This window comes from Balaenoptera physalus (genome assembly GCF_965194825.1).
Source record: "Balaenoptera physalus genome assembly, chromosome: 15".
In the NCBI taxonomy this organism is placed as follows: Eukaryota; Metazoa; Chordata; class Mammalia; order Artiodactyla; family Balaenopteridae; genus Balaenoptera; species Balaenoptera physalus.
In genome coordinates this window covers 25,565,446-25,590,725 of record NC_138894.1, presented here as the reverse complement: position 1 = coordinate 25,590,725, position 25,280 = coordinate 25,565,446, and the positions used below count along the sequence as shown (strand labels likewise).

Sequence of the window (25,280 nt, the reverse complement as noted above, 5' to 3'; positions counted from 1 at the left end):
TGGCATTGAGAATATTCTTCTTTTGTTCTATACTTTACCCTATAGGGCAGTAGTGTCACCCCTACTGCTCTAAGTGGGGGTTCTGACTCATGACTCTGCTGGGATGAGGTCCTGCCTCCAGGGCTCTGCTGGGTGGTCCCACCTTTATGGCTTTGCCATGCATTCCTGCTTCCAAGGCTTTGTGTGGAGACCTTCTGATCTGTTGAAACCAAGGCAGTGGTCCTGATGATCTGTAAATTGCCTTTGAAATGATTTATTTTCTCTTCTTGAAAAATAGCAAACTTTTGCTGCCAAATAGTTCTACCATCCTATCCTGTTAAATTCAAGAATTCTGACAGCCTTCCTTTATTGTGTCCTGTCTTTAACCCCTTCAGTTCAAACTGGCAACATTTCTGTTCATATAATACCATAAACTTTTTATCAAGTGATAGTCCAGCCAAACCCTTAGTGTTTCTTCAGAATATGCTTTCTCATTTTTTGCCAAATGGATGGGTTGAAAATTTTCCATATCTTCATGTTCTGCTTCCCTTTTGTTTAACAATTCCTTTTTCAATTCATCTTTCACATTTTACATTTTCAACACTTTGCTTAGAAGTATCCTCAGCTATATATTCAATATTCAATTTCATCATTCACAAGTTCTACCTCTAAAAAACACTGGAACAGAGCTCAGTTATTTGCTATTTTATAACAAGCATAGTTTTTTTTTTTTTTCAGTTTCCAATAACAGGTTCCTCATTTCCATCTGAGATCTTACCAGAATCACGTTAATGTCCATACTTCTAGCATGCATTTCAAAACTCTTCTAGCCTCTACCCATTACCCAATTCTAAAGCTGCATACATATTTTAGTTATTTGTTACAGCAGCAGTCTGCTTCTTGGTACCAATATTAGTTAGCTTGGGCTGCCATAACAAGATACCATAGATTGGGTGGCTTAAATAACAAAAAATTATATTCTTACAGTTTTGGAGGTCAGAAGTCTAAGGTCAGGTTGTGGCATGTTGAGGTTCTTCCTGGCTTGTAAATGGCTGCCTTCTTGCTGTGTCCTCACATAGTGGACTGGAGACAGAAGGAGAGAGAGAGAGAGGGAGCACAAGTGGTCTGGTATCTCTTCTTATAAGGCCACTAAACCCATCATGAAGGTCCTGTCCTCACAACCACACCTAAATCTAATTATCTCCCAAAGACCACATCTCCAAACAGTATCACTGGGTTTAAGGCTTCAGCATATGGATTTGGGGGGGGGGGCATAATTTTAGCAGCCACTTTAGAAGACTGTTTGACGGTTTCTTATAAGACTAAATGTATTCTCACCATGGAATCCAGCAATTGTGTTCCTTGGTATTAACAAAAATGAGTTGAAAATTTATGCCCATACCAAAAAAAAAAAAGCATACAGTTGTTTATAGCAGGTGTGTGCATAACCAGCAACACTTCAAAGCAAAAAAGATGTCCTTCAGTAAGTGAAAAGATAAATAAACTGTGGTACCCCCTGTTGTGGGAGGGCAGGATTATATGGAAACTATAATTTCTGCTCAGTTTCTCTGTAAACCTAAAAGTGGTCCATAAAATAGTGTACTTTAAAATAAAGTTAATGGAAGAGTCCAGGAAATGGGTGTTCATTTTAAGTATTTAAACTTTTCTGTATATTTGAAAATGCTCATAATAAAAGCTTAAGAAAAACAATCTGCCCCAGCATTTTTCTTGCCTTTAGTTCATGGTTCTTCTTCTTCCTTGCTCCCTTCCTCTTCTTCACATACATAAACCACTATACACATTGGCAATCAACCCCATTCTTTGGTATCAAAGATTTCTTACAATTCTTTTTTTTTTTTTAAACATCTTTAGTGGAGTATAATTGCTTTACAATGGTGTGTTAGTTTCTGCTTTATAACAAAGTGAATCAGCTATACATATTCATATATCCCCATATTTCTTCCCTCTTGTGTCTCCCTCCCACCCTCCCTATCCCACCCCTCCAGGTGGTCACAAAACACCAAGCTAATATCCCTGAGCTATGTGGCTGCTTCCCACTAGCTATCTATTTTACATTTGGTAGTGTATATATATACATGCCACACTCTCACTTCTTTCCAGCTTACCCTTCCCCCTCCCTGTGTCCTAAAGTCCATTCTCTATGTCTGCGTCTTTATTTCTGTCCTACCCCTAGGTTCTTCAGAAACAGTTTTTTTTTTTTTTTTTTTAGATTACATATGTGTGTGTTAGCATACAGTGTTTGTTTTTCTCTTTCTGACTTACTTCACTCTGTATGACAGACTCTACATCCATCCACCTCACTACATATAACTCAATTTCATTTTTATTATGGCTGAGTAATATTCCATTGTATATATGTGCCACATATTCTTTATCCATTCATCTGTTGATGGACGCTTAGGTTGCGTCCACTTAGGTTAACACTTAGGTTAACCTAACACTTAGGTTACTGGCTATTGTAAATAGAGCTGCAATGAACATTGGGGCGCATGTATCTTTTTGAAGTATGGTTTTCTCAGGATATATGCCCAGTAGTGGGATTGTTGGATCGTATGGTAGTTCTATTTTTAGTTCTTTAGGAATCTCCAAACTGTTCTCCATTGTGGGTGTATAAATTTACATTCCCACCAACAGTGCAGGAGGGTTCCCTTTTCTCTATATCCTCCGAGCATTTATTGTTTGTAGATTTTTTGATGATGGCCATTCTGACAGGTGTGAGATGATACGTCATGGTAGTTTTTTTTTTTTTTTAATTTTTATTTATTTATTTTTATATTTATGGCTGTGCTAGGTCTTCGTTTCTGTGCGAGGGCTTTCTCCAGTTGCGGCAAGTGGGGACCACTCTTCATCGCGGTGCGCGGGCCTCCCACTGTCGCGGCCTCTCTTGTTGCGGAGCACAGGCTCCAGACGCGCAGGCTCAGTAATTGTGGCTCACGGGCCTACTTGCTCCGTGGCATGTGAGATCTTCCCAGACCAGGGCTCGAACCCTTGTCCCCTGCATTGGCAGGCAGACTCTCAACCACTGCGCCACCAGGGAAGCCCCCTCATGGTAGTTTTGATTTGCATTTCTCTAATGGTTAATGATGTTCAGAATCCTTTCATGTGTTTATTGGCAATCTGTATAACATTGTTGGAGAAATGTCTATTTAGGTCTTCTGCCCATTTTTGGATTGGGTATTTTGTTTTTTTGTTGTTGAGCTGCATGAGCTGCTTGTAAATTTTGGAGATTAATCTTTGTTTAGTTGCTTCATATGCAAATATTTTCTCCCATTCTGAGGGTTGTCTTTTCGTCTTGTTTATGGTTTCCTTTGCTGTTCAAAAGGTTTTAAGTTTCATTAGGTCCCATTTGTTTATTTTTGTTTTTATTTCCATTTCTCTAGGAGGTGAGTCAAAAAGGATCTTTCTGTGATTTATGTCATAGTGTTCTACCTATGTTTTCCTCTAAGAGTTTTATAGTGTCTGGCCTTGCATTTAGGTCTTTAATCCATTTTGAGTTTATTTTTGTGTATGTTGTTAAGGAGTGTTCTAAGTTCATTCTTTTACATGTAGCTGTACAATTTCCCAGCACAACTTATTGAAGAGGTTGTCTTTTTTCCATGGTATACTCTTGCCTCCTTTATCAAAACTAAGGTGACCATATGTGTGTGGGTTTATGTCTGGGTTTTCTATCCTGTTTCATTGATCTGTATTTCTATTTTTTGCCAATACCATACTATCTTGATTACTTTAGCTTTGTAGTATAGTCTGAAGTCCAGGAGACTGATTCCTTCAGCTCTGTTTTTCTCTCTCAAGATTGCTTTGGCTATTCAGGGTTTTTTGTGTTTCCATACAAATTGTGAATTTTTTTGTTCTAGTTTTGTGAAAAATGCCATTGGTAGTTTGATAGGGATTGCATTGAATGTGTAGTATAGTCATTTTCACAATGTTGAATCTTCCAATCCAAGAACATGGTATATCTCTCTATCTGTTTGTATCATCTTTAATTTCTTTCATCAGTGTCTTATAGTTTTCTGCATACAGATCTTTTGTCTCCTTAGGTAGGTTTATTCCTAGGTATATTCATCTCTTTTTGCAATGGTAAATGGGAGTGTTTCCTTGATTTCTCTTTCAGATTTTTCATTATTAGTGTATAGGAATGCAAGAGATTTCTGTGCATTAATTTTGCATCCTGCTACTTTACCACAGTCTTTGATTAACCCTCGTAGTTTACTGGTAGCATCTTTAGGATTCTGTATGTGTACTATCATGTCATCTGTAAGCACTGACAGATTTACTTCTTCTTTTCTGATTTGGATTCTTTTTATTTCTTTTTCTTTTCTGATTGCTGTGGCTAAAACTCCAAAACTATGTTGAATAATAGTGGTGAGAGTGGGCAACCTTGTCTTGTTCCTGATCTTAGAGGAAATGGTTTCAGATTTTCACCATTGAGAACGATGTTGGCTGTGGGTTTGTCATATATGACCTTTATTATGTTAGGTAAGTTCCCTTTATGCCTATTTTCTGGGAGATTTTTTTATCATAAATGGGTGTTGAATTACGCCAAAAGCTTTTCTGCATCTATTGAGATGATCATATGGTTTTTCTCCTTCAGTTTGTCAATATGGTTTATCATATTGATTGAATTGCGAATATTGAAGAATCCTTTCATTCCTGGAATAAACCCCACTTCTTCATGGTGTATGATCCTTTTAACATGCTGTTGGGTAGTATTTTGTTGAGGATTTTTGCATCTATGTTCACCAGTGATATTGGCCTGTAGTTTTCTTTGTTTATGACATCTTTGTCTGGTTTTGGTATAAGGGTCATGGTGGCCTCGTAGAATGATTTTGGGAGTGTTCCTCCTTCTGCTATATTTTGGATTTTGGAAGAGTTTGAGAAGGATAGGTGTTAGCTCTTCTCTAAATATTTGATAGAATTCGCCTGTGAAGCCATCTGGTCTTGGGCTTTTGATTGGTTGGAAGATTTTTAATCACAGTTTCAATTTCAGTGCTTTTGATTGGTCTGTTTATATTTTCTATTTCTTTCTGGTTTAGTCTCGAAAGGTTGAGCTTTTCTAAGAATTTGTCCATTTCTTCCAGGTTGTCCATTTTATTGGCATATAGTTGCTTGTAGTAATCTCTCATGATCTTTTGCATTTCTGCAGTGCTTTTGTTACTTCTTTTTCATTTCTAACTCTATTGATTTGAGTTTTCTCCCTTTTTTTCTCACTGAGTCTAACTAAAGGTTTATTTATTTTGTTTATCTTCTCAAAGAACCAGTTTTTAGTTTTATTGATCTTTGCTATTGTTTCCTTCATTTCTTTTTCATTTGTTTCTGATCTGACTTTATGATATTTTTCCTTCCCTTAACTTTGTGATTTTTTTTGTTCTTCTTTCTCTAATTGCTTTTAGTGTAAAGTCAGGTTGTTTATTCTAGATGTTTATTGTTTCTTGAGGTAGGATTGTATTGCTATGAACTTCCTTCTTAGAACTACTTTTGCAGCATCCCATCAGTTTTGGGTCCATGTGTTTTCATTGTCATTTCTTTCTAGGTATTTTTGATTTCTTCTTTGATCTTCAGTGATCTCCTGGCTATTTAGTAGTGTATAGGTTAGAATCCAAGTTTTTGTATTTCATACAGATTTTTCCTGTAATTGATATCTAGTCTCATAGAGTTGTCATCGACAATGATATTTGATACAATTTCAATTTTCTTAAATTTACCAAGGCTTGATTTCTGACCCAAGATATGATCTATCCTGGAGAATGTTCCATGAGCACTTGAGAAGAAACTGTATTCTGTTGTTTTTGGATGGAATGTCCTATAAATATCAAATTAGTTCATCTTGTTTAATGTATCATTTAAAGCTTGTGTTTCCTTATTTATTTTCATTTTGGATGACCTGTCCATTCGTGAAAGTGAGGTGTTAAAGTCCCCTACTATGATTGTTTTACTGTTAATTTCCTCTTGTTTGGTTGTTAGCATTTGCCTTATGTATTGAGGTGCTCCTATGTTGGGTGCATAAATATTTACAATAGTTATATCTTCTTCTTGGGTTGATCCCTTGATCATTATGTAGTGTCCTTCTTTGTCTATTGTAATAGTCTTTATTTTAAAGTCTATTTTGTCTGATATGAGAATTGCTACTCCAGCTTTCTTTTGATTTCCATTTGCATGGGATATCTTTTTCCATCCACCCACTTTCAGTCTGTATGTGTTTCTAGGTCAGAAGTGGGTGTCTTGTAGACAGCATATATATGGGTCTTGTTTTTGTATCAATTCATCCAGTCTATGTCTTTTGGTTGTGGCATTTAATCCATTTACATTTAAGGTAGTTATCGATATGTATGTTCCTATTACCATTTTCTTAATTGTTTTAGGTTTGTTATAGTAGGTCTTTTCGTTCTCTTGTGTTTTCTGCCTAGTGAAGTTCCTTTAGCATTTATTGTAAAGCTGGTTTGGTGGTGCTGAATTCTCTTAGCTTTTGCTTGCCTGTAAAAGTTTTAATTTCTCCATGAAAGCTGAATGAGATCCTTGCTGGGTAGAGTAATCTTGGTTGTAAGGTTTTCCCTTTCATCACTTTAAAGATGTTCTGCCTCTCCCTTCTGGCTTGCAGAGTTTCTGCTGAAAGATCAGCTGTTAACCTTATGTGGTTTCCCTTGTATGTTATTTGTTGGTTTCCCCTTGTTGCTTTTAAGATTTTTTCTTTGTATTTAATAATTGATAGTTTATTATGTGTCTTCACATGTTCCTCCTTGGATTTATCCTGTTTGGGACTCTCTGCACTTCATTGACTTGGTTGACTATTCCCTTTCCCATATTAGGGAAATTTTCAAATATAAACTCTTCATTTTCTCAGTCCCTTTCTTTTTCTCTTCTTCTTCTGGGACCTTTATAGTTTGTATGTTGGTGCATTTAATGTTGTCCCAGAGGGCTCTGAGACTGTTCAATTCTTTTCATTCTATTCTCTTTATTCTGTTCTATTTCCACTTTTTTATCTTCCAGGTCACTTATCCCTTCTCTGCCTCACTTATTCTGCTATTGATTCCTTCTAGAGAATTTTTAATTCCATTTATTTTGTTGTTCATCATTGTTTCTTTGCTCTTTAGTTGTTCTAGGTCCTTGATAAATGTTTCTTGTATTTTCTCCATTGTATTTCCAAGATTTTGGATCATCTTTATTATCATTACTCTGAATTCTTTTTCTAGTAGACTGTCTATTTCCTCTTTATTTATTTGGTCTGGTGGGTTTGTCCTTGCTCTTTCATCTGCTGTGTATTTCTCTTTCTTCTTATTTTGCTTAACTTACTGTGTTTGGGGTCTCCTTTTGGAAGGCTGCAGGTTCATATTTCCCGTTGTTTTTGGTGTCTGCCCCCAGTGGCTAAGGTTGGTTCAGTGTGTTGTGTAGGCTTCCTTGTGGAGGGGACTGGTGCCTGTGTTTTGGTGGATGTGGCTGGATCTTGTCTTTCTGGTGGGCAGGACTGCCTCTGGTGGTGTGTTTGGGGTGTCTGTGACTTTATTATGATTTCAGGCAGCCTCTGCTAATGGGTGTGGTTGTGTTCCTGTCTTGCTGGTTGTTTGGCATAGGGTGTCCAGCACTGTTGCTTTCTGGTTGTTGAGTGGAGCTGGGTCTTAGCATTGAGATGGCAATCTCTGGGAGAGAGATCAGCTCTCTGAACTCAGCTCTCCCACCTCTGCCGCTCAGGCCTGACAGCCGGCTGGAACACCAAGACCCTGTCAGCTACACGGCTCAGAAGTAAAGGGAGAGAAAAAGAATGAAATAAAGAAAAAAATCAAATAAAATAAAGTTATTAAAATAAAAAAAAATTAAAATTTAAAAATTAATAAGTAATTAAAAAAAGAAACAAAATAAAGAAAGAAAGGAAGAAGAGAGCAGCCAAACTAAAAAACAAATCCACCAATGATAACATGCACTAAAAGGTATTAAAAAAAGAAAGAAAAAGGACCATCAGAACCCTAGGACAAATGGTAAAAGCAAAGCTATACAGACAAAATCACACAAAGAAGCATATCCATACACACTCACAAAAAGAGGAAAAGGAAACATACTATATATATATATATATTTAAGAAAGGAAGAGAGCAACCAAATCAATAAACAAATCTACCAATGATAATAAACTCTAAATACTTAACTAAAATAAACATAAAACGAGAAACAAATTAGATGCAGAAAGCAAACCCCAAGTCTCCAGTTGCTCCCAACATCCACCGCCTCAATTTTGGGATGATTTGTTGTCTATTACAGTATTCCAGAGATGCAGCATACATCAAGTTGATTGTGGAGATTTAATCTGCTGCTCCTGAGGCTGCTGGGAGCAATTTCCCTTTCTCTTTGTTCACTCATCTCCTGGGGTTCAGTTTTGGATTTGGCCCTGCTTCTGCTTGTATGTAACCTGAGGGTTTCTGTTCCTTGCCCAGACAAGATGGGGTTAAAATAGCAACTGAGTAGGAGGCTCTGGCTCACTCCAGCCAGGTAGAAGGCAGGGTACAGAATGCAGGGCGAGCCTGCAGTGGCAGAGGCTAGTGTGATATTGCACCACCCTGAGGCTAGCTGTGTGTTCTCCCAGGGAAGTTGTCCCTGGATCACAGGACCCTGGCAATGGTGGGCTGCACATGCTCCTGGGAGGGGAGGTGGGGATAGTGACCTGTGTTTGCACACAGGCCTGGAGCTCGTTTAAGTGGTGCTCTGAATCCCCTGTCCTCATGCTACCTGAAACAATTGTCTCTTGTCTCTTAGGCTGTTCCAGGCTTTTCCCCAGATTCCCTCCCTCCATCTGTGGTGCTCTAGTGCCCTTCAGGCTGTGTTCACATAGCCAACCCCAGTCCTCTCCCTGGGTTCTGACCTCTGAAACCCAAGCTTCAGCTCCCAGACTCCACCCACCCTGGTGGGTGAGCAGACAAGCCTCTCAGTCTGGTGAGTGCTGTTTGACACCAATCCTCTGTGTGGAAATATCTCCAGTTTGCCCTCTGCACCCCTGTTGCTGCACTCTCCTCTGTGGCTCTGAAACTTCCCCCCTGTCCACACCCAGCGTCCACCAGTGAAGGGTCTTCCTAGTGTGTGAAAACTTTTCCTCCTTCACAACTCCCTCTCCAATGCGCAGGTCCCATCCCTATCCTTTTGTCTCTGTTTTTTCTTTTGCTCTACCCAGGTACATGGGGAGTTTCTTGCCTTTTGGGAAGTCTGAATTCTTCTGCCAGCATTCAACAGGTGTTCTATAGGAGTTGTTCAACATGTAGATGTATTTCTGATGTGTTTGTGGGGAGGAAGGTGAGCTCCACGTCTTACTCCTCTGCCATCTTGAAGGTCCCCTCTCTCACAATTCTTGTCTTAGATATTCAGATATTTCAACCTCACATTTATTTCTGTTGGTTTTGTCTCCAGGAAGGAGGAAAAATGAAGCCCAAGTTTAGTTTGCCATGTTTCAAGGAAATATAGTTTTCTATATTTGGTTTATTTTTACTACTAGTATAATGAATTGTTTATTACCCACTCGACAACATCAACTACCAGATTCTCTTGCTCATTTGAAAATTTTGCCCAAATCCAAGTTTGTTGCATTGTTCTTATTATATTATTTCAAATATTTACTAAAAGTGAGTCTACAAATATTAGAGGAATAGAATTCATTGAGACTCATAGATTTTTACCTATGTTGTTTGAAACTGTTTTTCCACTTTGAACGTCACTCTCGTTTGTAAGAGTTTGAAATCGAAAGTATCATTTGTTAATGATCTGAAAAATAAACTTATCAGTCTTTCTTTTTCTTGTGGAATCCATTTTTGGTTCTCAAACTTTTATTAATAATGCATAAATTGATTGTGGTATTGTGTAAAAATCTATAGATCTTGTGACTATGTTCGGAACTGTTACAAAATGTTGTGAATCAATATATATCTTCCCAATAATAAAAAAATAGTTTTTTAAATCAGCATTTACCATTATATTTTAATTTTCTTTTTTAGCGCTAATAGATACATTTCTGGATTTTCCAAGGACTTTATTTTATCACTTACATTATATAGTTCATTGGCTATCAAGGAGATTTGAAGAATATTAGATATAAAGCATGTAAAAATGTGTGCAAAGGTTAAAGAAAGTTTTTAAATCAGCATTTACCATTATATTTTAAATTTGTTTTTTAATAATATAATAGATATACCTACTGAACATAGAGAATCATGCAGTTGTCAAATATATGCAATTTAGAGTTCAAATGATTGTATCTTTCTGTATTCTATGCCTTCTTTTTGTTGAATATAAGATAAACCATCTGAATAAGGACTTTGAACCAATCCTCTTTTAAATACTATGTGGAATTTTCAGTACTCTGTGTCATTTTCTAGAATCCATTTTCAAAATCATACTTAAAATTGCAGTTTCATAATACAAGTTCACCTGCCTTTCAGGTAAAAACAAGGGTATCAAAAAGCTCTAACTGGAATAAAAGCAAACATGAAAAATGTTAAGCTATGACAAGTATATTTAAAGTGTCTTTTTTATTAAATTTATTTATGTATTTTATTTATTTCTTTTTATTTATTTTTTTTGGCTGCATTGGCTCTTCCTTGCTGCATGCGTGCTTTCTCCAGTTGCGGCTAGCAGGGGCTACTCTTGGTTGTGGTGCATGGGCTTCTCATTGCTTGCGGTGCGTGGGCTTCTCATTGCGGTGGCTACTCTTGTTGCGGAGCACGGGCTCTAGGCACGCGGGCATCCGTAGTTGTGGCTCATGGGCTCTAGAGTGCAGGCTCAGTAGTTGTGGCGCATGGGCTCCGCTACACCACAGCGTGTGAGAACTTCCCAGATAAGGGCTTGAACCCTTGTCCCTTGCATTGGGAGGTGGATTCTTAACCACTGCGCCACCAGGGAAGCCCTAAAGTGTCTTTTTTACAGTGCAGTATTGTTATTTTATTTTCAACATTAATAATTAAAGTTCACATAGTTTTGCAAGAAAATCAAGAACATCAATTCAAGCTGCTGAAAGATTCAATCCTGCTAAAATGTGCTATATCTGTTATAAAATATGTTTTGCTCTTTAAATAAGAATCAAACAAATATTAGTGAAAGTTATAATAAACAAGGAAGGTCAAATATGACCCCTGCCAAGTCCACTAAAACCCGTCATACAATTGACACATTGATTTCTTGGAGGAATTACTGTCAAGTGGGTAAACATGAAATTCACATTTATTTTCTGATGTCAGAGCTGCAAGTCAGAGATAAGATTTGCACAACAAATTTTTAAATTTGCATATTTTATTATCTCTCTAAATATTCATGTATTTTTCTGTGGTGTTTTCTCAAGGCCAGATAGTCTCCAATCTGGTGCCCTTCCAGCATTCTCAGACCTCCACACTGTTAAAGGTCATTGCTTATGAGTAGAAGCAGAGACTAGATCACTACCTAAACAGATGGTGAGAAACATTTAATTGACCCACTTGAGAAGATGATGAGTAACTCAGACTATGGATTCATCAAGGGAAATGAATAATAAATTACATTTGTTTTAATAAATTCAAAACTGAAACAGTTTCTCAACTGCTTATTTCAAACAATATAATAAGTAAAGTATTTATTTAAAGTAGTAGGCAGTTTTCATACATTAATCCCTTAATTCTGATGACTATGTTATGGGGTAGCAAACTAGCATTCTCATTTTACATAAAAGGAATCTGAGGCACTGAATAATTAAGAAATTCATCCAGCATCAGTTAAAATATAATGAGGTGAGCAAAGAATCCAGTAGGCAAAATTTCTCCAAAGTCCTAAAATAACTACAGTATATTTATTCTGGGAATTTTAAATATTTATATTTATAATTATAAAATATGTTTATAGTTATAAAAGTAAAATGTGGTCACTGAACATAATTTGGAAAACATGGTAATGCAAAAAGCAAAGACAATCAACTATTACCCTTCCATTCAAAGGAAATTATTTTAAACTGTGGGTAGGTTTAACAAGGTTGTGATCATTTCTGTATATTTTGCATTTTAACCTGTTGTCCTTCTGTTTTAAAAAAATCTGTTTTTCCTTTTATATTATATTGGCAGCATTAGACTTTGGCTTTAGCTATAATCAGTAAAGATCTTGGTAGCTGTAACTCATGTTTTTACAAGAACAAAGAAGAATACAAAAATATCAATGACTTTTCTTGGATTCATTAGGCAATTGAAGTCACTGAGCAAACGGTCACTCAGAAATCTGGAGACATAGGTGAATATAGAGAATCACAGTTGAGATCAACTTACTTGGAACAGGATCTGCTGGAACCATACACTGATGGAAATGCTTGAGGCAATTTTGAAAAATGGCTGGAGGCTGAGGGTGGAGTAGGATGAGAATAAGAAACTTCTGAGGGTTACAGTCTTAGGGATCCCTGATACTTTTGAGGGTTTTACCTCCAGGAATTCCAGTAAGTTCTCTTGGTGAAAAGCCAAGAAAAATCCCCTAATAGTTCTTGCAGGGGAAAGGGAAAACACACCATTCTGAAATATGCCCAGAACATTCCCCATAACAAAAGCCAACTTTCCAGGAGAAAAGCCTTCCCCAGATTCTTACTGCACCTGGGGGAAGGGCAATTACCCAACTCGGAGGAAAGAAATCTAATAAATGTTTGTGAAGGTCACAGCCTAGGGACAAAAGACGACTAAAAGACTGAAACTTAATTATAAGATTGTAAAAAACTTTATTTCTCCTTCATGTAACCACCACATCAACAGGAATCCATTATAATATCTGTGGATAACAGCTCAGACTCTATTTAAGAAGTTTTAGGAAAACAGAAAGACAATACGAGAGACAAAGATAAAGACACTATAGAAATTTGAAATTTCTATCACCTATAGCTACAGTAAAAGTTAAATACAGTTCAAGTCATAGCCAGATTAACATAAAACCTCACACTAAAGGCAGATTTGCATCAATTCCTATTGTCTAATACAAAATGTCAGTTTTCAACAAAAAAATTACGAGACATTTTAAAAGATAAATAACAATCTGAAGAGACAAAGCAGACATAAAAACCTACCTCAAATATGATACAGAAATTGGAATTATCAGACAGTTTTAAAAAATAATGTTATGGGTAAAAGTAGACAATATGCAAGAACAATGGTTAATGTAAGTGGAGTGATGAAAGGTCTAAGAAAAAAACCAAGAGAAAATGCAATAAATCGAAACACTAACAGAAATTAAGAATATTATTCAGCCATCAGTAGAATAGACATGATAAAGAAAGAATCAGTGAGCTTGAGAATATATCAATATTCTAAGACACAGTAATCAGACAAGAAAAAGAAATGAAAGGTATTCAAATTAGGAGAGAAGAAGGAAAACTGTCACTATTTGCAGATGACATGATACTATATATAGAAAACTCTATAAAGTCTCCACCAAAAAAAAAAAAAAAAACAACCAAAATGAGAGATAATAAAAGAATTCAGTAAAGTTGCAGGATACAAGATTAATATGCATAAACCTATTGCTTTTCTATACACTAAAAATAAACTAGCAGAAAGAGAAAGCAAGAAAATAATCCCATTTAAAACTGTATCAAAAAGAATAAACTAGGAATAAATTTAGTTAAGGAGGTGAAAAACCTATACCCTGAAAATTATAAAATATTGATGAAGGAATTTGAAAATGATACAAAAAATGGAAAGATATCCTGTGTTCTTGGAATGGAAGCATTAATATTGTTAAAATGTCCAGGCTAGGGGCTTCCCTGGTGGCGCAGTGGTTGAGAATCTGCCTGCTAATGCAGAGGACATGGGTTCGAGCCCTGGTCTGGGAAGAGCCCACATGCCACGGAACAACTAGGCCCGTGAGCCACAATTACTGAGCCTGCGCGTCTGGAGCCTGTGCTCCACAACAAGAGAGGCCACGATAGTGAGAGGCCCGCGCACCGCGATGAAGAGTGGCCCCCACTTACCGCAACTAGAGAAAGCTCTCACACAGAAACGAAGACCCAACACAGTCATAAATAAATAAACAAAAATTAAAGAAAAAAAAAAAAAAAATGTCCAGGCTACCCAAAACAATCTACAGACTTACTGCAATCCCAATCAAAATATCCATGACATTTTTCACAGAACTAGAACAAATTATCCTAAAATGTATATGGGACCTCAAAAGATCCTGAATTGCCAAACCAATCTTGAGAATAAAAGAACAAAGCTGGAGGTACCATACTACCTTGATTTCAGCCTATCCTACAAAGCTCCAACAAAACAGCATTGTACTGACACAAAAACAGACACATAGATCAATGGAATAGAATAGAGAGCCCAGAAATAAATCCACACACCTATGGTCAATTACTCTACAATGAAGAAGGTAAGACTATACAATGGAGAAAAGACAGTCTCTTCAATAAGTCATGCTGGGAAAACTGGACAGCTACATGTAAAACAATGATATTAGAACATTTCCTCAAACCATATACAAAAAATAAATTCAAAATGGATTAAAGACCTAAATGTAGAACCTGAAACCATTAAACTCTAGAAGAGTATATAGGTGGAACACTCTGATATAAATCATAGCAATATTTTTTTTGCATCTGTCTCAAGGCAAAAAATAAAAGATAAAAGCAAAAACAAACAAATAAAAACAAATGGGACCTAATTAAACTTAAAACCTTTTGGCATGGCAAAGTAAACTATTAGCAAAAGAAAAGACAACTTACTCAATTGGAGAAAATATTTAAAAATGATAACGGATGATGAGTTAATATCCCAAATATATAAATAGCTAATACAACTCAACATCAAAAAAAACAAAAGAAAACAAAAACAACCTGATTAAAAAATGGTTGGAAGATATGAATAGGCACTTTTCAAAAAAAGACATACAGATGGCCAGCAGGAACATGAAAAGATGCTCAACGTTGCTATTCATTAGATAAATGCAAATCAAAATCACAATGAGATATCACCTCACACCTGTCAGAATGGCTATCACCAAAAATCTACAAATGACACATGTTGGTGAGAATGTGGAGAAAAGTGAACCCTCTTACACTGTTGCTGGGAATGCAAATTGGTGCAGCCACTATGGAAAACAGTACAGAAGTTCCTCAAAAACTAAAAATTTTAACTACCATATGATCCAACAATTCCACTTCTGGGTATATATCCAAAGAAAACAAAAACACTAATTCAAAAAGATACATGTTCCTCAATATTCATAACAGCATTATTTTCAATAGCCAAGATATGGAAGCAACCTGTGTCCACTGACAGATGAGCAGATAAAGAAGAAGTATCTATATCTATATTTATCTCTATCTCTATATCTATCTCTATCTATATCTATATATCTACATCTACATCTATATCTATATAATGGAATATTACTCAACCATAAAAAGGATACAATTCTGACATTTGTAAAAAAGTGGATGGACCTAGAGAGTATTATCCTTAGTGAAATAAGTCAGAGAGAGACAGACAACTGCTATATGCTATCACTTATATGTAGAATCTAAAAAATAAAACAAAGAATGTATATAACAAACAGAAACAGACTCACAGATATAGAGAACAAACTAATGTTTACCAGTGGGAAGAAGGAAGCAGGGAGGGGAAAGTTAGGGGTATGGGCTTAAGAAATACAAATTACTATATATAAAATAAATAAGCAATAAGGATGTATTGTACAGCACAGAGAAATATAGCCTTTGTTTTATAATAATTTTAAATAGAATGAAATCTATAAAAATATTGAATCACTATGTTGTACACCTGAAAATTATATAATATTGTAAAATAACTCTACTTCAATACAAATGTATACATAAAAGAAACTTCCTAAACTGAAATACATAGATAAGAAAGAATTGGAATGAATGGCTGAAATTTGCTGATTTTATATCATTGAAAAATGTTGAGTAATCATTTTCCAAAAAACTGTGACATACTTTAACCAACTGTATTTGAAATTGTCTATTTCTCGATGCTAAGGTAAACTGATTTTATTTTTTCTAATCTTAGTAAATCTAGGGGATATAACATAGTGGTTACTATCACTATTCTTAATATAAATTGATGCTTACTATGTGCTTGTCTCTGTTCTAAGACTTTATTAACTCATTTATTTCTCATAAAGCAATGAAGTAGGTGCTATTAATATTACCATTTGTTGAGGAAGTAATAGTCACAAAAAGTGGTAAGTAACTTGTTCCTCACAGCAAGGAACCAGCAGAGTTGATATTTCAACCCGATTATTAGTGCTACAAAATTAGTATTGTTAACCCCAATGTTGGCTACTTCTCTGAGATTAAATGTTTTTTTGCGTAGTCATTCTAAGCTATTAGTCCTTTGTTTCATCTTAATAGAATAAACGACAAAAAACAAAAATTTTTGAATACAGCATGAATGATTGAATGTTATTGAGAATGTTATTCTCAATATCTTTTTTGCATAAAGTCATTTATAGTATTGTATGGTAAATGGAATTTTGATTTTTAATAGAGAAATACATCTCTCATTTTCTTGATTCTTTGTCTTTGGTGTTATGTCTTAGAAATGAGACCTATCTCCTCTACTAATTAGATATTGGTCTGTATTTTCTAATTTCTTCAAATCATTTTTAATTTCTTATTCATTCAATGTGTGGGTGTTTGAGTATGTGTGTATATTTTTAAAATATTTTTCTTTTTTCCGTTTTCATCCTCTCCACCTAAAAACAAACAAACAAAACCACAGTTGCTAGCCTATTGGCTAATAGATTTATATATTCCCACATAGAAATATGTGACTTAAATTGTCATTTTGTTCATATAATAAAATTTTTATACCCTTGGTTCTCAATTGTTGCTTTTTTCTCTCTCTTTCCCTACAAATATACTATTTCTTTTATAAGTGAAACTTTCTACTATTTGATTGTATGTTTCTTCAATTAAAATTATCTTCAAAAATACATTTTTTTTTTACATATTTATCTAGTCTGCAGTTCTCAATCGGAGTGATTTTGCTCCCCCCAAGGCAAATTAGTTAATTAGCCAATTGGCTTTTTAATTCAAACTGTATTGCATATACAGAACTATTTGAGAAACAAATGGCATATTTATAATATGCTACTTTCAAAATCCAGTCATTTCAAGTGTCAACTTTCATAGTTTTATATAACTCATGCATATATGTATTAATGATTTCACACTATTTTAATTTGGTTTACCTTGAAAAACTTCTAACTACTTCTTAGTTCAGTTGGTTAGAATTTTATTGATTGCTGAAATTAAAAAAAGTAAGAACAAGTTGGTGTATATCAGTGTTAAATTGAATATTTTGATTATATTGTCTTTGACTAAGTGACATTACATTCTAGTATGTGAAAAGGAGGATTTTTTTTTCCTCCCTTTAATGTTTAGTTTTTATTCATGTGTATTTTCTTAAATTTTTCATTTAAAAATTAAACTTTAAATTAAACTTTAATTTAAAAGTCCTTAAAATATCTAGTTATTATTAGATACCATATATCTGATTTTACTAATTATAATATATTCTGACTCTTGAAAAAGGCTCTATTGTTTCACATAGTTGGAAGTAGATGTTTTTAAACAGGTAAGTACTATTTATTTCTAAGTTTACTAAGTATTTGTTCACTTCATCTTATAAGTGTTTTCTGAATGTTATTAAATGTCTTGTTGGTATATACTGAGATAATGTGCCATTTTATAATCTAATTGTCTTTGGGTATTCATTTTTTTTAGCCTTGGCTCTCCCAATAAGCATAATCTCTGTTTCCTAACTCTCATTCTTTTACTCTAAACTGATCAAGGTGATAGCCACCATATGTAGCATGCATCATTGCTAATGATTTAAGCGCATGTGTATACCTGGCCCCATCTGTGTTATAGTACTTTTGAGCCCCAAATGTCCTGAAATGTCATTTATGCATTCATTCAACCCAAATTTGTTGAGAGTTTACCATGTGCTGAGGGGATGAGCAAACATTTACTGTAAAGCGACAGACAGCAAATATTTTATGTTTTGAGGGACATATATCTTTTCTGTTCCATGGTCTCTCTTCCTTCTTCCCCTTTACTTCCACCTTTTCTTCCTCCTCCTCTTCTTCATTCTCCTTCTCCCCCTCCTATGTCTTCTCCTATTTTTTCTTTGCAACACTTTGAAAAAATAAAGTATTCTTAGCTCACTGATCATACATGTGCCATTTATTGACTCCTGTGTTAGTATTAGGGCTACAGTGGTGAGTGATGAGTGATGCTGATAAAATCTACACTTTTACAGAGCTCACACAAATTACACTTGACTAAAAAGAACCCTAGAAGAATACAGGCCACTATAATATTCAATAGTATCTGTCAGTTGGGAGATTCAAAGGAAGACCATTTAGGATTGAGACCCAAAGGATCATGAAGCCTGTGACTTACTGTCTTCTCCTATTAGTCTTAAATTTTCAGTCTCTCTGAAGAGTAAAATCCCAAGAAGACAAGGCCAGTGTAGATTTTCATGACCACTGTCTCTTCAGATTCAAGTTCCATGCTTGTCAAGGGCTAGATAAATATTTTTTGGATAAAACCAGGGTAAAAGAGATATTTCACAGGATCCCTTCACATTTCTCACTTGAATACAAGGTGGAAAGCTGGTTGCTTCTCAGGTTGGTAGAGAACAGGTTTCCAAACCTGTGTGGAAAATTTGATCTTAATCATTTTGTTGGCATAGGCTCTATTTCATAAGGGGAAGTAGGGGTACAGCTTAAGGTAAAGACTGGGTAGTGATTTATCAATCAACAGTCACATTTTATTAATGGGAAATTTCTTCCATATTCTGACAAGAACTGTCATTCTCACTTTCCATGGATTATTTCAATGCCTTCTTAAGCACTTTAAAGAGAGGTATGAACACCACTGTCTTATTCTGCTAGGTAAATCAGAAACCCAATCACAGATTTTGGAGGTCCTTTACCTTTACCCCAGGTTTAAATTTACATATTCAATTATTTGGTAAATGATAAAGTGGAAAGGTGTTGCTATTAACATGATGTGTGGGTTTCAACTGAGTTTGGCAAATTTGGAAACCAGAAGCTTTTAATCCAGTTGCCTCATCTCAGGGTATTTCTTGGCCTTAGTCACTATAGGCAGCTAAGTTTTCCCTTCTAGTTCCATGGATGTCTAGCGGTGTGTGTGTGTGTGTGTGTGTGTGTGTGTGTGTGTGTGTGTGTGTTTTCAACCACTAATGCTTTACCTCAATAAAAAATCTCCATTTTCACTGCCATGACTCTACTCTGAACTGTCATATCTGAAACTAGGACCACTGTAGTAGTTTTCTAACTGTTCTATCTCCATACAGCTTTTACACCAGGATTTTCTTCTAATGTTGCATCCTAATAATTTTAAAATTCAAATGTGATCATGTCATGAACTTGCTTAAAACCCTTCAGTGACTTTCCTTAATTGAAAAGACTTTCCCTAGTATGAACTAGACAAAAGTAGCTGTTTGAACTAACTATGGCCTACTAGACTAGCTGCATCACAAACCAGAAAACTTTTAGCTTTTCATGATACCAGCCTGGCCTTATTTCCATTCTAGAAATCATATTTTGTCTTACCATCATCAGGCTTTCACAAATTCTGAAAGCTGTACTTGCATAATGCTTCCCAAGCACTGAGCTGTTAATCCTTATTTTCATTCCAAGTGCAGATGAGATGGTTTTTTCCCCATGATGCTCTGGCATTGGTTAGATTTCTCCATTTTCTAGCTCTCGTAGAACACTGTTATTCACTTTCATATAATTTATCAGAAATATACAAATAAAGAAATAGAGTTTTAGCTATAGTGAAAGGAGAAAAATATTGGTGTTATTATAATAATTACAGTTAGTACACTAAAATATTAAAAATGATAACTTCAGGGAATTGGAATTAAAAGACATGCATGCACATTTGTGCTTATTTATGTATACTTTTACACTTTTCACATACCTTAGTAGTTTTCCTAATTATCATATATTGGTTTTGGAATTAAAAAAAATAATTGTTTTGTCTGTCTCATTTATCAGAAGTTCTACTTAAAGAGGTCAGCAACTGTTATTTTTATCCTAAAGGCACATGAAAATTTAGCACAATGTATAGTACTAACCTGTCACTCTTTATTTATTTGGTGAATATTTTAATAAAAAAGGAAATTAAGAAAAATATTTAAATAAGTGAATAAATAAATAAATAAATGTAATACATTTGCCATATTCCCACTGTGGCTTAATTAATTTTTATTATCTTCTATTTTAGTTCTGTACATCTACAGCCATGTTTTTCTAGACAAACAGCACAAATTGTGATAATCTGACCCACAACATTTTCTAAAGCTGTTTCTGCCTTTAAGTAGGTGTCTTCTGAGAACAGGCCTTATGAACTTAGAAATAGGGTAGTGGTCCAATAGTAGGGCCAATATTTTATGTGTAAGAGTAAACTTCATGACTCAATTCACGTCATATGGACACTCTCTTAGTTTAATACATTTTATAGCAAAACCCAGTCTCACATTCTTAGAGTTCAAGGAGCAGAAGTGACCTTCTACCTGAGGTTTCCAAGTTTCAAGCAGCATTTCTGAGGCTGAAAAAAATCTCTCAGTAGAGCTTTTCTTCCCTATAATTCTTTAATAATACTGAAGGAAAGGTGCAAAAATGCATTACTATCCAGTTCTAAAAAAATAAAGCATTTCTCTAACTGGGGAAGAAGTGGTACTACAGACTTCAATGATCTATCTGAAGCACAAAGAACGGTTCCCGGAGGGTAGCTTCTTGTCTCATCACAGAAAGAATTCAGAGATGAGACAGGAAGACCAAGGAAGTAAAGTGAGGATTTATTTAAGCGATAGTATGCTCTCAAGGGGAGAGTGGACAGGCTCTGGTCAATAGATGCCCTGAGTTTTTTTGGCAAGCTGTTTATGTGGGGTTTAAAATTCAAGGGACAATATATCCATTGGGGAGGTAGGAGTTTGGGGGTCATACTCCCTGATTTTCATCCAAGCTCCACTTTCCTGAGGGGAGGAGGGATTTTTGTCCTTATTTTGTCTTGGTTGGAAGTGTCATGGCTTCAGTGCATGATGGGTACTTCTTATCTGCAAGGCTAATGTCATTGTAATGAGGACATAATGAGCAAAAGGTTACACTTAGATGTTGGAGATTCCAACTTTTCCCTCTTTGTCTGCCTCCAGGATACTTATCATCCCAAAATGTGTGGTTTCCTGTCAGTCTGGAGGTTCCTGCTTTTCTTTGTCCAGGGACTCCCTTGGTTTACAAGATGCATTTTTTCCTGCCATCTTGCCCATGGCACCCTTTCTCTGCTCATATCTAGCCACCTGCTTTAACAGAGCAACATTCAGATTATTTGCAATTGATTAGCTTTGGATCCAAAAAAGCTTTTCTGTTGCTATGTAATCACCATTGTTCATTTCCTTACAACTCTGTGGTTTGCACTGAGAAATAAGTATGCACTGTTTAAAGGAAATTCTTAGATTTAAGTTATAGTAAAGGATTAATTTCTCTATATTTAGCTAATTTTCTGCTGCTGCTTCCATTATCATTTTTACTGATGAACATTGATAGGAATATCATATCATGAACGAAAGATTGTACAAGATTTCAGATTTTTGGAAAAGGAATTCACTTGTGTTGGGGTGGTCTTGATAAACTGCATAGTATTCTTATTCCCTTAGCCCTAAGATATCAAATATTTACATAGAGTAAAACGGTCAAAGCATCATTTTCCTGTAAAAAAACCCAAAATGTTAATCTCTATAATTGCACTAGTAGAGAGTATAATCCTGGAATTATGTAAAATAAAATTTTTGGAAATGAAATTATACTTATCGTGAGTGTATTATGAAGAGCAATGCTCAGGCAGAGAATTTGAAAGAAAAAGTTCAATTTAAAATAGTTGTCTTTTCTTGATGTTTTTGCAGGAAAATGGGGCGTGAGAGGATGCTCGTGTCCCAGGTCTCAGGCTAATCCCTGGGATGGGCCAACAAGTGAGGGTCCTTGGCTTCTCACATGAAAAAATTCAAGAGCAAGCCAAAGTAGAGTGAAAGCAGATTTATTCAGGGAGATACACACTCCATAGACAGAGTGTGGGCCATCTTAGAAGGCAAGAGGACCCAGGGTAAGGGATTGTTAGTTTTTATGTGATGGGTAATTTCATAGGCTAACAAGTGGGAAGATTATTCCAACTATTTTGGAGAAGGGGCTCGGATTTCCAGGAATTGGGCCACTGACCACTTCTTGGCCTTTTATGGTCACCTCGGAACTGTCATGGCACAGGTGGATGTGTCATTTAGCTTGCTGATGTGTTATAATGAGCATATACTGAGGCTCAAGGTCTAGTGGAAGTCAACTCATCCACCACCTTGGACCTATTTGGTTCTAATCTGTTTATGTTGTGTCCTTGGGCTATGTCATTCTTTTAAAAGTTGTGCCCTGCCCCCTTCTGTCCTGTCTTAATGTGTGTCAAAGTTCTTAAAATCTTTATCTTTTAGTGGAACAACCTGAAAATATATATGAAAGGACCAATTAAATAAAAAGTAGTATATTTAATTTACGTTTTAATTCAGACCTATCAACTTTATACTTGAAGGAATCATAGATCTCTCTGAATAGCTGATGAAAAACATGAATATTTTTCACAGGAAGTAATGCAAACACACAAAATACATATAAGTTTATATTGAACTTCTTCAACTCCCCCTGACCCTCCTTTTCACAAGAACTCCCACCCCTATACTTCCATCTGGGCCAAGGGCTCTGGTGGATCCTGCCTCAGAGTGTGAGTTCCTCAATGCCTCCAGATAATAAATATCACAGGCATAGAAATTACATTATACAGAAAATGAATAACAAATCCAAAAAATAGCTTATATACAGGAAGATTAAGTTAAGAATAGCAAAAGCTCCAATACTCTGATACCAGCATCCATACTGTCTAATTGAAGATGATTTTTAATCACAATCTTAATACTCCTCATTTACAAAATTAAAATCCTAAATAAACCTATACATTTTATATCTGATTTATAATTTAAAATTGAACCAACTTGGTACTTTAAAAACTATATAGTGAAACTGGCTTTCCTTCTTTGTACTTGTTTATAGTAATAGAAACACTAGACTATAAATTTGGCACAGAAATAAAGTCTCATTCTTTTTTCATATTTAGCACCTTGCAAAGTATTTACCATATTCAAAAAGTAAGAACATATTTGTGGAGAGAAGGAAAGAAGAAAGAAATTTAAGAAGTGTTGAAAGAAAAAACCTACAAAGGAAGGAATGAAGGAAAGAAGAATAAAAGAAGAAATAAAAAATAAGAAGCAGCTTAGACAATTACCTGTTATTTTACTGAAGTTCCCCAAAGATCTCCCTCTGTCTTTCTCTGAATTTTTCCTGTAAAATGAGAACCTTAAACCTCACAGAGAAAATAAGAACTTCTTCAAAATAGAATTTACTCAAACTCACTGAGTCTCCCTTAGACTAAGAATTGTGAATTAGGGATGGTACTCTGGGCACTGGAATAACAAAATGAAAATGCCCAAGTTGGTGCATTTCTTGTCTCCTTTCTGTCTGTTTCTTTCAAAATCTCCATATTCAAACCTTTATTACAATATTCTAAAATAATTTTTTTCTACTTCCCAATCCATTAACTTTACTCTCTTTCCTTTACAGTTGATCCTTATTTATCATTCAAATGGATGTTTTTACTCATATTACTTAGGATGGAGCTATAAAGAAGGCAAAGCATTTGCACTGTAAAAAAATGCAGTTAAATCAAAGGATTTTATTTACAGGGATGAGGTGAGATGTCTCTGTGTGGTACCTAAGGTATTTTTTCTCAGAAATCTCTTCTCAGTAATCCAGTGTTTCTAAAAATCATGTAGTTTACCCTAAAACCTATGCTTTATTTTTCTTTTTTTACATTTCAATTTTTTTCTTTAAAAGGAGTGAGTTGTGTACAGGGGGCTTAAATGCTTTATAGATGAGAAAAAAAAAAAACTGCACTAGAACCAACTTATTCATCATCATCATCTTCTTCCTCTTCATCTTCCTCCTCCTCCTCATCCTCTTCATCTTCCTCACCTTCATCCTCTTCCTTCTTTTTCTTGTTTTTTCAGCCTTGACGACTCTCTTTTTTGTTGCACCAGGCTTCCTTTTAGCTCAGTATGCAGCAATATCGTTTTTGTACTTTTCCTTCAGCTTAGCAGCCTTCTTCTCCTAAGGCTGCTTGTCATCTGCAGCAGTGTTATTCCACATCTCTCCCAGTTTCTTTGCAACATCACCACTGGATAAGCCAGGATGTTCTCCCTTGATTTTTGGACGATACTCAGAACAAAACAAGAAAAAGGCCGAAGGAGGCCTCTTGGGTGCATTGGGATCCTTGAACTTCTTTTTTGTTTCCCCTTTATGAGGGATATAAGTTTTCATTTCTCTTTCATAATGGGCTTTGTCCGCCTTTACCATGTCTTCAAACTTTGCTTTCTCTTTAGCAGACATGGTCTTCCACCTCTCTGAGCACTTGTTAGAAAACTCTGAGAAGCTGACTGAAGCATCTGCGTGCTTCTTCTTGTGCTCCTCCCAGCAAGTTTGCACAAAGAATGCACATTTTGTCTCTCAGCTTCTTAGGATCTCCTTTGCCCATGTTTAATTATTTTTCGTCTGCGAAGCACAGAGTCACCCAGTGCCCGTCCGGCTCTCACTCGCCCTGGTGCTGTCTCTATGGAGCTTAATGTACTAGTTTGGTAGGTTCATTTCATTTGTTTGCGTCTGCCATGAAAGAAGCAGAAACAGGTTGGGAAGCTCTGAAAAATATCCGCAGACTTGAAGGAAAACCAAAATAATTAAGATCTTTTGCTGCAGTTTCTAGATTTAGACTGTCTTGCCGGAATTGCTGTCACTTGTAAAAGGCTATTATCTTCATTATGAACTGGTCTAACAGAAAAAAACTAGGGAGTAAGTGCTAGAAAAACTCAAGCTTGAATTCTAGAATTTCTTCATCCATTCTTAATTCGTTCCCTAAATTTTATGAATCCTTTAAATCTTCTGATAGGTTATAACTAACAGTATCATTATGACGATTTAACAAGTTTAGGTGTATAAAACACAGTGCTACACACATATATTCTAACTGATCAATAATTTTAAGTTTCCAGCTCTCCTTTCCAACTTGCTTTTACTAGTAATGTGCTTCTAGGAGGAAAGGACATAATTTAATTTTTTCATTCAAATAAATATCTTGTATTAAATATTTAAATAACTGATAAATATATGTC

At 35.5% G+C, this 25,280-nt stretch overlaps 1 pseudogene across 1 annotated transcript; it reads right to left on the bottom strand.

Moving 5' to 3' along the window:
- Positions 1 to 14,030: 14,030 nt before the first annotated feature.
- LOC309644409 (putative high mobility group protein B1-like 1 pseudogene) lies at positions 14,031 to 24,832 on the bottom strand (annotated as a pseudogene). Its single transcript has one exon. The product of its transcript is annotated as a putative high mobility group protein B1-like 1 pseudogene (transcript).
- Between the last annotated feature and the right edge of the window lie 448 nt (positions 24,833 to 25,280).